The sequence below is a fragment of the Pogoniulus pusillus genome, chromosome 21 (assembly GCF_015220805.1).
Source record: "Pogoniulus pusillus isolate bPogPus1 chromosome 21, bPogPus1.pri, whole genome shotgun sequence".
NCBI lineage: Eukaryota > Metazoa > Chordata > Aves > Piciformes > Lybiidae > Pogoniulus > Pogoniulus pusillus.
The window spans coordinates 14,673,445-14,683,388 of record NC_087284.1 but is presented as its reverse complement, the minus strand read 5'-3'; the positions used below and the strand labels follow the sequence as shown (position 1 = coordinate 14,683,388).

Genomic DNA, 9,944 nt, shown 5'->3' with positions numbered 1-9,944 from the left:
TCTGCACTCGCTCCAGCACTTCCACATCCTTCTTGTAATGAGGTGTCCAAAACTGAGCACAATACTCAAAGTGTGGCCTCACCAGAGCTGAGTACAAGGGGACAATCACCTCCCTACTCCTTCTGGACACAGCATTTCTAATAGAAGCCAGTATGCTATTGGCTTTCTTTGCCACCTGCACGCTTCTTGCTCATATGGAGTTGCTTATTGATTACAACTTCCAGGTCCCTTTCAGTTAGCTTTCTAGCCACACTTCCCTAATCCTGTAGCATTGCTTGGGGTTGTTGTGGGTCAAATGCAGGACCTGGTATTTGGCCTCGTTGAAGCTCATGCCATTAACATTGGCCCATCAATCCTATCTATCCAAGCCCTTCTGTTACATGGTCTAGAATAACCCTTTGGTCCCAGCTTCTCCTGTGCCTCCCAGCCTAGTAGCTAGTGGGGTGGTGTGAGGAGCAGAAAAAGCCTTGACTCTACACACTGCTCAGCAATTGCAAAACCATCACAGTATCATCATCAGGGTTGGAAGAGACCTCACAGATCATCAAGTCCAACCATCTCTGTATTATCACCACTGTTTTTAGCACAAATATGAAACAGAGCTGCGTACTAGCTTCTGAGTCAGGAAGCCACCCTAGCAGAGGCAGTGTATATATCACAGTGTGGGTTGCTTATTCATTCTTTGTAAACAGCTTTCCTAATAATGGGCCAATTCAAAGCCCGTTGCCATCAGTCAATGCACTCCTACTACCATCATCAACTTCCATTCCAACTGAGTCTGATCCAAAGCCTGTTGAAGTTGATGAAAATGTTGTTACAGCTGAGGTAGTGTAAAGACCTAAACAAGCTGTTCTGCAATGAAATATACTACTTCTTTTTACAACCTTTTTCTTAGTTCTTCTGCTAATTTTGACAGCACTTGGCTCTTGGGAGAACTTTCATTGAGCAAATGTTGATCTTTTAGCTCTAACTTTCTATATGAGGGTTATTCTACTGCATGTTCAAAACTTGTCCTGCCCATAACTAAGGAAAATATGACATTGTCAGAGGAAGAAGCACAAAAAGTGTTGTTGTGTGTTTATAGATAATTACATCTAAGTGGGGCAGCAAAGTGTTCACTTATGATTTGCATACAAATAAAAGATGTAATTGATGTAGTTTACATCACCATAGATCACTGGTAAATGTGACCTGAAAGGATCTATATTTTAGCCAGTGTGATCTTATTCCCTTTAAAAAGAATAACAGTAATCAACATCTTGAAGAGCCCTTGGGGGTTGGAGTACTGTCTATCCTCTGAAGACTGGAATCTTTCAAGCTTTTTTTGATGACAGTGGTGTTCCCATTGAAATAAATGGGGTAGTTCATGGGATGGAAGCTACAATTTCACTTAGGTCGAAGTTTTCACAAAGACATAAGTATGTGATTTATTGATCCATTAAAAAAATAATCTCAGTGCCCCACAAGCTTCACATATGGGAAAGAATGAAATAGAAAAGTGATTCCTATTTGCTCTTTCTGTGAGCCTGATATAAAAGGACACTGAAGAAGATGTAGGGTTATTCACTGAAGATGCAGTCAAGATAGATGATCTTCACATCACTTCTGTTTAGGTATCCTCTTTCAGAGTGCATGAACTTGGTAGGTATGAATTAAAATATGTTGCTTAGATCAGTAGTCAGGTTCTCAGAAATTTCATTCCAGAGGGGAGACACTCAAGGTGCTGTATCATAGAAATACCACTTCCTTTCTTCAGGCAAACCAATTTCCAGTGCAGTCTTTCTCTGCAACAAAATTAAAACATAAAGTTTGTGTTCCTATTATTTTATTAGCTCCATGCACAAACCCTCTTCTTATCCTCTGCTACTGTGTAGGAGTCTGGACCAAATTGTCTGTTTAGTTGGGTGGGGAATATCAAAGTCTGGGCTGGTCTGAGTTTAATCTTTGCAAGAGAAAGCACCAGGTTCCAGCCTTGCGATTCTATGCTTCCATGTGCCTCTTGAGTGCAGTATCTTAGGTTGACTGTGATGCTCTTGCTTTTCAGGCTATGTGTTGTAACAACTACTTGGTACTGCCTTGCTTTGAAAAGAGCAGTAATAAGAGCACTAGCCCCATTATATGCTCTAGAACTGCAAAGAGAAGAGTCCCCAGTAGTCTAATACAAGTGTGATTGCAAACAGATTTGTATAATCCAACAAAGTGCAGAAGCTATAAATATTATGTTTATTCTAAAGAAGAAATGTGAAATGCAGCCACCAGAGAAAATGTTTATTTTCTCTCTGTTCGCATGTGTTTCTTCATCCTTTTGTGACCTCAGTGTGGTAATATCTCAATAGCATAAGATGTGCTGTGTGAAGAGGTAGGAACAGGAGCAGTTACACCATGCCAGGATCATGACTGGTTGATTATCTCTTGCCACTTATGATTAAGCAATAAAGAGAGAGGTAGAGGGTATTTCCTGGGGATTAATAACTGATAGGGAGGAGTTAATGGCCTGAGGTGCAGCTGAGGGCCATTAACCCCAGCTGGTCATCAATCCTCATTAAAAACCTCTGCAACCTAGCTCACCAAACACAGTGAAGGGCAATCCAATGTTTCAGGCATCTTTGTGATTGCCTTCTCTGTTCTCTTTTAATTTTTGTGGCTTCCTGGGAATGGTTCTGTTTTTCTTACTGGAGCAAAAGTTCTATTTCATCAAGAGTTTGTCTGACCAGTGGTTGCACAGAAGCTGGAGTTCAGAGCTGTATGCATAAATGGGAGTCTTCAGTACTACAGCTGCAGTTTAGATGCTCAAGCATGTGGTTACAGGAAAAAGAAGGTAAGGAATAAATCTGGTAAAATGTTGGCTTGCAAACCATACATTTGCTTATTTAATAAGGTAGCACACTCTTTTCTGTTCTAACAAGGAAAAACGTTAAGGTGAAGCTTCTGGTTCTTCTAGTTTTTAAGCTGCCAAACTGCTTTTTATTGTGTTTCTGAAAAATATCCCTTTAGGTTTGGCAGCACTTGGTATATAAAGCACCTCCTAATCCTGCAGCTTATGTACATGGAATTAAAAAGCCAAGCATTGCAAATATGTTTTGTAATAGCTGATAAGTATTGGAATATGTGTCTTTTACTGGGGTTTCCTGAGGTTTTGAAATGTGTTATCATTTTGTGTTCCAGAAACTTCATCTCCTGGTGAGGGAGATGCTGTAATTGTCAGTGTGGTATTTAGCATACAATAGTTTTGTAAGTAGTAATATTTTTACTAGTTAATAGTAATATCAGCTGTTCCCTGGGTACTCAGCCTCCTGTGCCACAAGACAGAGATGGGAAGTGGAACTAAAACCTCATAATCCAAGAGGAAATGGTTAGGGACTTACTCTGCCACTTACACACATATCTATGGGGCTGGACAAGATCCACTGAAGGATGCTGAGGCACCTGGCAGGGGTGATCTCCAAGCTCCTTCCATCATCTATTAGCAGTCCTGGCTTGCTGGAGAAGTTCCACTTTACTGGGAGCTGGTGAATGTGACACTCATCTACAGGAGAGGCAGTAGGGAGAATCTGGGGAACTACAGATCTGTCAGTCTGACCTTGTTGTTGTGGAAGGTCGCTTGAGGGCCATGATGTGGCATATTGAGGAAAACAAGGTCATCAGGCCCTGTCAGCATAGGCTTATGAAGGACAGGTCCTGCTTGATGAATGTGATTTCCTTCTATGACAATGTGACCCCTTCAGTGGATGAGGGAAAGGCTGTGGATGTTGTGTACCTGGACTTCAGTAAAGCCTAGGCATGGTTAGGCAGGCATACTCTTGGCTGGCTGGATCCAAAGGGTGGTGGTAAATGGAATTAAATCCATGTGGTGGCCAGTCACAAGTTGTGTTCCTCAGGACTTGGTATTGGGGCCAGTTCTATTTAGCATCTTTAGTGATGACCTCAGTGAGGGAATTGAGTGCACCTTCAGTAAGTTTGCAGATGACACCAATCTAGGAGGAAGTATTGATCTGCTGGAGATGAGGAAAGGTCTGCAAGAGGCATCTGTGTAGGCTGAATTGGTGGTCTGAGGCCAACTGTATGACATTCAACAAGGCCAAGAGGTGGGTTCTGCCCTTTGATCACATCCCCCCCCATGCAGTGTTACAGGCTTGGGGGACAATGGCTTAAAAGTTGTTTGGCAGAGAGGGATCTGGGGCTACTGGTCAAGAGCTGACTGCATATGTGCCAGCAGCATACTCGTATGGCCAAGAGGCCTTACAGCATCCTGGCTTGTATCAGAAAGAGTGTGGCCAGCAGAAGCAGGGAAGTCCTCTTACCCCTGTACTCAGCATTGGTGAGGCTGTGCAGAGGGATTTGAACTATTGATCCTTGAGGTCCATGCCAACCCTGATTGTTCTGATTGTTTAATATCAGAGACCTCTATTGGCTGAACTCAAGGATTGTCTGTCTGAAAATCAGCAAAGTCTTTGCAGCCTCTACAACGTTGTAGAGATGCTGTCAGCTGTGGTTGGCAGAGTTTTGGTGCATGATAGAATGAAAGGGTTGTTCCAGATTGTGGCGTCCTTTCAAGCATGCCTACTGAGTGAGGATGTACGACTTAAATTACTCTAGGAACCCATCTGACAGGTGTCAGCTTTTGTTAAGGTAAATTATACAACACTGGAGATGGGGGGTTTCAAGGAGAAAGCAAACAAGGAAGCATCAGAGTTGTCCAATCACATCGGTCATCAGATAATGATATCTTTTTCTTTACATCCTTTGACATCTCTGTCTGAGTCACATGAAATATTTCAGCTCTGGCCTTAATAGCCTTTGCTCACTTATCTTTGGTCTATATTCTAGGAAGCTAACTTTCCTGGTTTTGATGTGACTGCACTATAGCCTTCAGCCTTTTTCATAGCCTTCAAGAAGGCCTTCACATTAGTTGGTGCCTTGGCAATTTATTTATGACCCTGCAGTTTCCAGTGTGTGTGGTGCCTGTTTTTTTAACTTTCACAGAATGCCAGTGACTGTTGTGTGTAGCCTTCTTTTTAAGGCCAAGACAGTTTAACATTCTGTATTGCTGTTCACTGTTTTACAGTGGCTAGCCAACAAGTCATATTTTTTTTGCCATCTCCCTAAATCTCTCTCTTGAAGGAGAGAGCATTTCACTTGGCTTATGGCTTAACAGCTTCTGTGTTTTTCTGATTGGCTGACCTTCTCTGTTTATTTTAGGTGTGAAGTTTCAGTGTTTTTTCGTATTCACCCTCTTACAGACTGGTCATGGGTTTGCTGCAGAGCCTTCTTTAAAAGCAGAAATATTTATTCTTCCTTCATCATGGCACTCAAGTATGAAATGGATGTTCTAAGTTGGCTTAGAGCTTATCAGAAGGTTGTGACTGCTCCTTGTTGATCTCTTCCTCTCTAGCAGCTGTATGTTTTTTCTACCTTTGTGTCTTCAGGCTGAGTCACTCTTGCCCTTCATATTCTGATTATAAAAGATGTTGACGTCATTATGAATTTCTACTGTGTGATTGTGTGGTGGGTTTTAATTCTTTATTTCTTGACTATAGCTTTTCCCTCAGGAAAAATTAAAGATAGTAGTACTCTTGTGCTCTCTTGGCACTGCTATACTGAAACTCTTAGTGGAAAACTCGTTATGCTTATAGTAGCAAGAAGAGAATCAATGTATTTCCCTAGGTATAGGTTTCAGTATGATATTTCAGTGGCCAAGACAATATCACTACTTGCAATAATATGAACATCACAAGATTCTTGGAGTACAATATAATTCTGCTATAATTTCTTTCTGTACTTTTGAAGCTATTTTGCTTTTTTCCTACAAAGTCAAAGGAGACTTTAGAGGTTAGAATACTTCCCTCCAGCTTCTGCAATAATGTTTTGCATTGCCAATCTTATCCATAAAGTAATTTGCTATAAAATTCATAGAATCAACCAGGTTGGAAGAGACCTCCAAGATCATCCAGTCCAACCTAGCACCCAGCCCTATCCAGTCAACTAGACTGTGGCACTAACTGCCTATTCCAGGCTTTTCTTGAACACCTGCAGGGATGGTGACTCCACCACCTCCCTGGGCAGCCCATTCCAATGCCAATCACTCTCTCTGGCAACAACTTCCTCCTAACATCCAGCCTATACTTCCCCCGGCACAACTTGAGACTGTGTCCCCTTGTTCTATTGCTGGTTGCCTGGGAGAAGAGACCAACCCCCACCTGGCTGCAACCTCCCTTCAGGTAGTTGTAGACAGCAATGAGGTCACCCCTGAGCCTCCTCTTCTCCAGGCTAAACACCCCCAGCTCCCTCAGCCTCTCCTCATAGGGTTTGCATTCCAGGCCTCTCACCAGCTTTATTGCCCTTCTCTGGACACATTCTTTTGCTGCCTATGTAAGCTAAAGGATTGCAGTTGGTTAGTAATGGTATCCAATAGAGCAGAACAACTCTCACAAAACCCCACCAGACAAAACTTTCTGGTTTTGGAGAATGCCTTGCAGTATGCAAATAATCTGACCTTCTTGTGTGCCTTTAAAACATATTAGAGCCTCATAATGCTTCATATAAAATTAGATGCTGTATTCTAACCTACCCCAGCATAAACTGGGAGTCACTACAAAGACAGTGGAGTTTCTGTGTGTGAGAGCAAAACAGGCTTCAAAATATTGTAAATATTAGAAGACACTAATGTATATTGTTGATTATAATTCCAGTCACTGGTTACAAACCTCAAGAAATGAATTGCCTCATTTATAATGCATACCATGGGACAAGATCTAATTTGACGACAAGCGTGGAGCCTAGCAAAGATTCAATAGAAATATCTGCTTAAATGACTATGTTGCTATCTAATTACATATATTTTTCTAAAGCTTTGTTATTTAATACACCCATTGTTATTATTGAGTTTCACACCTTCAAAATATTCTAGTAAATAAATGCTCTTTTCTCTGTAAGGTGCAGTTAGTTTTTATTTTAAGTTGTGACTGGTTTTGTGCAAGAGGTAAGAAAATCCACGTGTGCTGGTATCACTCCTCACTTCTGAAACAACAAGGTGAGGGCTATCTGTGGGAAGTAATTGATATTCCTGTGCAGGTTGAAACTGATATACAGATAATCAGAATGCTTCCAATGCAATAAGCCATACTTGTGCAGGTTTTGTATCTGTCAAGAAGGACTTCAGGGTCCTGGGTCAACTGATCAGGGGACTGGGAGCACAGGTAGTGTCCTCTTCCATCCCCACAGTAGCAGGAACCGACTCAAATACATTGAGGAATATCCACAAGATGAATTCCTGGTTTCAGCCCTGGTGCCACAAGCAGCACTTTGGGTTTTTGATCATGGGTTGATTCACACGGTTCCAGGTCTGCTGGCAGCAGAGGGAGTACACCTCTCCCAAAAGGGGAGGAGGATTTTATTGTGGGAGTTGTCTAGGCTCATTGACAGGGCTTTAAACTAGATTGGAAGGAGGAAAGGAAAGGACTAGGCTCACTGAGGAGAAACCTTTTTGCTCTGTTCAACTACCTGAAGGGAAGTTGGAGCAAGGAGAGAGCCAGCTTCTTCTTAATGACAAACAGGATTAGAGGAAACAGTTATAAGATGTGGCAGGGGAGATATTAGGAATATTAGGATATTAGGAAATATTTCTTCACTGAAAAGGTTATCAAACATTGGAATGGTCTGCCCAGGGTGGTGGTGGAGTGACTGTTCTTGGGGGTGTTTAAACACCATGTGGAACTGGAGCTTAGGGACATAGTTTAGTGTTGATTGTTCAGTGCCAGGTTGAGGATTGGACTGGATGATCTTTGAGGTTTCTTCCAAGCAGATATATTCTGTGATTTGTCCAGTTTAAGGCCAGATCTTTTGGACCATTTTGCTAGTTTACTCTGACCATCCCTTGGTCCTATGTAATTTTTAGCCACGTAAGTAGAATCTAAAACTGTTAAGGAGGTGCTAAGTGAACACTGTCTACTAAATGATTTCAAGACTAGATGCATAAATGGGGACTCAATTGCATGCAATTCTTTTTTGTCTGAAAAAGTCATCTCTAGCTTGGATAACACACAGCCAGAAGTATACTAAAATTGCATTGCTTACCTATCTGAGCTTTTTAACAGTTTCACACTCTGGTGGAGGAGCTTGTGAAATTAGTCTTTGCAGATCACTGACTAGCCATAGTATAAGGAATGCTTCAATGTGATTTGAGATAGTGGTTGTTAGTGGCTGAAGTAAGGACTGTGAAAGTGCAGTTCTGTTAAAAACTGCATTTGTAGACTTTTGGAAATCAATTCTGCTCTATAATGTGACCCAGTCTAGAACAAAAATTCAACATCTGTGCTCTGCTATAAAACAGCATATTTCACATAAGTTGTTTCTGTATAGGTTTGGTCATGGTTGTGCTAGTTTGAGACTAGCTGGAATATTTTGGTGAGAAGAATTAGATTATGGGCTGTGAAAAGGCAACAGTGATGATGTCTACTTCACTCACAGGCTTGCTGAGATGTATAAAAACAAGAATGCAAGACATAGGTAACAGAGTGACTTGGTTGCAGCTGGTGTCTGCATTTTTCTTCCTGGCCTGCTTTCTGTGTAACTAGTCTGATTTCTAATCCCCCTGGTCAATCCTCCAAACTAACCTTGCATGTAAGGCAAACTCTAGGATAAGGTGGAGGAGTGGAAAGGAGGTGGTTGAGAGCCCCTCCTGGGGATTCTGGTTTCTGGGAGAGCTGTTGTGTTTCTGTATTACCTTTAGCTTGTATATTTCTGTATATAGCTGTAAATATCTGCTTGTATATTGTGCTAAGCTGTAAATATGAAACTTCATTCCTTAATTTGCATCCTAGTTTGGGTGATTTCTTAAGGGGGGGAGGGGTAAGGTAACACCCAAACTGTCACAACGGTTAGTAGTGATAGTGGCAGTGTTGAGGTCTCCACTGCTGTTCTGGCTGCAGTATTAAATGTGACCATGGTGGAGGGAGCTGTGGGGTTTATTCCCTGTTTCCATCAGCAAAACATTTGCTCTGTTCCAGTCCATTTTACCCATGGAAACTCATTACAGGCAAATTACATTAATAGAATCATAGAATCAACCAGGTTGGAAGAGACCTCCAAGATCATCCAGTCCAACCTAGCACCCAGCTGGAAAAGATCTTTTAAGGTCGAGTCCAGCTGTAACCCCAGTACTGTGACCACTGAGCCATATCCTGAAGCTCCACATCTGCATGCTCTTTGAGCACCTCCAGGGATGGTGACTGCTCCACGTCCTTGGGCAGCCTTTTCCAATGCCTCGCCACTCTTTCAGTAAAGAACTTCTTCCTAATGTTGTGGTGCATAGCCCTAAGGGACTTAAAGTGGGCTTAAGCGTGTCCTGTCTTATTTACCTGCCTGTCCGCATTGCAGCCAGGGGCGGGGAAACAGGACACCGGAACCCAGGCAACCCAGTCCGGTTCGATCCGGTTGCCTGAGAGGGGTCTCCTGGGGACCACGCCCCTGTCGCGTGCAAGGCCTATGCGCCCCCCCTGTTTTGGAGGACAACAGCCTGTGGGTTCTGCCATTTTGGGGTCTACTTGGGTGATTGCCAGAGGTGATTGTGTGGCCAGTGAGACCATTAGCCTATAAATGGGGGGGAACAGGTGAATAAGGAGCTTGTGTGCTCGTTCCTTCCGCACTCACCTGCTGCTCGCCTGCCGGCCCCCTCAGGCCCCCTCAGGCCCCCTCAGGCCCCCTCAGGCCCCCTCAGGCCCCCTCAGGCCCCCTCAGGCCCCCTCAGGCCCCCTCAGGCCCCCTCAGGCCCCCTCAGGCCCCCTCAGGCCCCCTCAGGCAGCAGCTGACTCCATTTTGCAGCCCTCGTGGAGTTGGCCACAGGACTTCTGTTGAATGTTTTCCTGCCTGTGTTTCGGGCCACGGACGTTAGGACTGGTGAGTATTCTTACCTCTTTGCTCAAGTGGCTAAAGGATTTTAGTCACCC

At 43.2% G+C, this 9,944-nt stretch overlaps 2 long non-coding RNA genes across 5 annotated transcripts in view; one reads left to right on the top strand and one right to left on the bottom strand.

The window, feature by feature from the left end:
• Positions 1-1,223: 1,223 nt before the first annotated feature.
• LOC135184867 (uncharacterized) lies at positions 1,224-2,449 on the bottom strand. The gene is made up of 2 exons (XR_010306237.1): positions 2,380-2,449; positions 1,224-1,784 (listed from the first exon to the last, which is right to left on the bottom strand). It is a non-coding gene; the product is annotated as an uncharacterized LOC135184867 (long non-coding RNA).
• A 60-nt stretch (positions 2,450-2,509) lies between these two features.
• The window catches only part of LOC135184864 (uncharacterized), a 69,357-nt gene continuing 61,922 nt past the window's right edge, over positions 2,510-9,944 (top strand). For 2 of the 4 annotated variants that reach the window (XR_010306232.1, XR_010306233.1), the window contains exon 1: positions 2,511-2,818. This is a non-coding gene — a long non-coding RNA (uncharacterized LOC135184864). Of the gene's footprint in view, positions 2,819-9,944 lie in introns of all 4 variants that reach the window. The other 2 variants (XR_010306235.1, XR_010306234.1) reach the window with 2 other exon arrangements.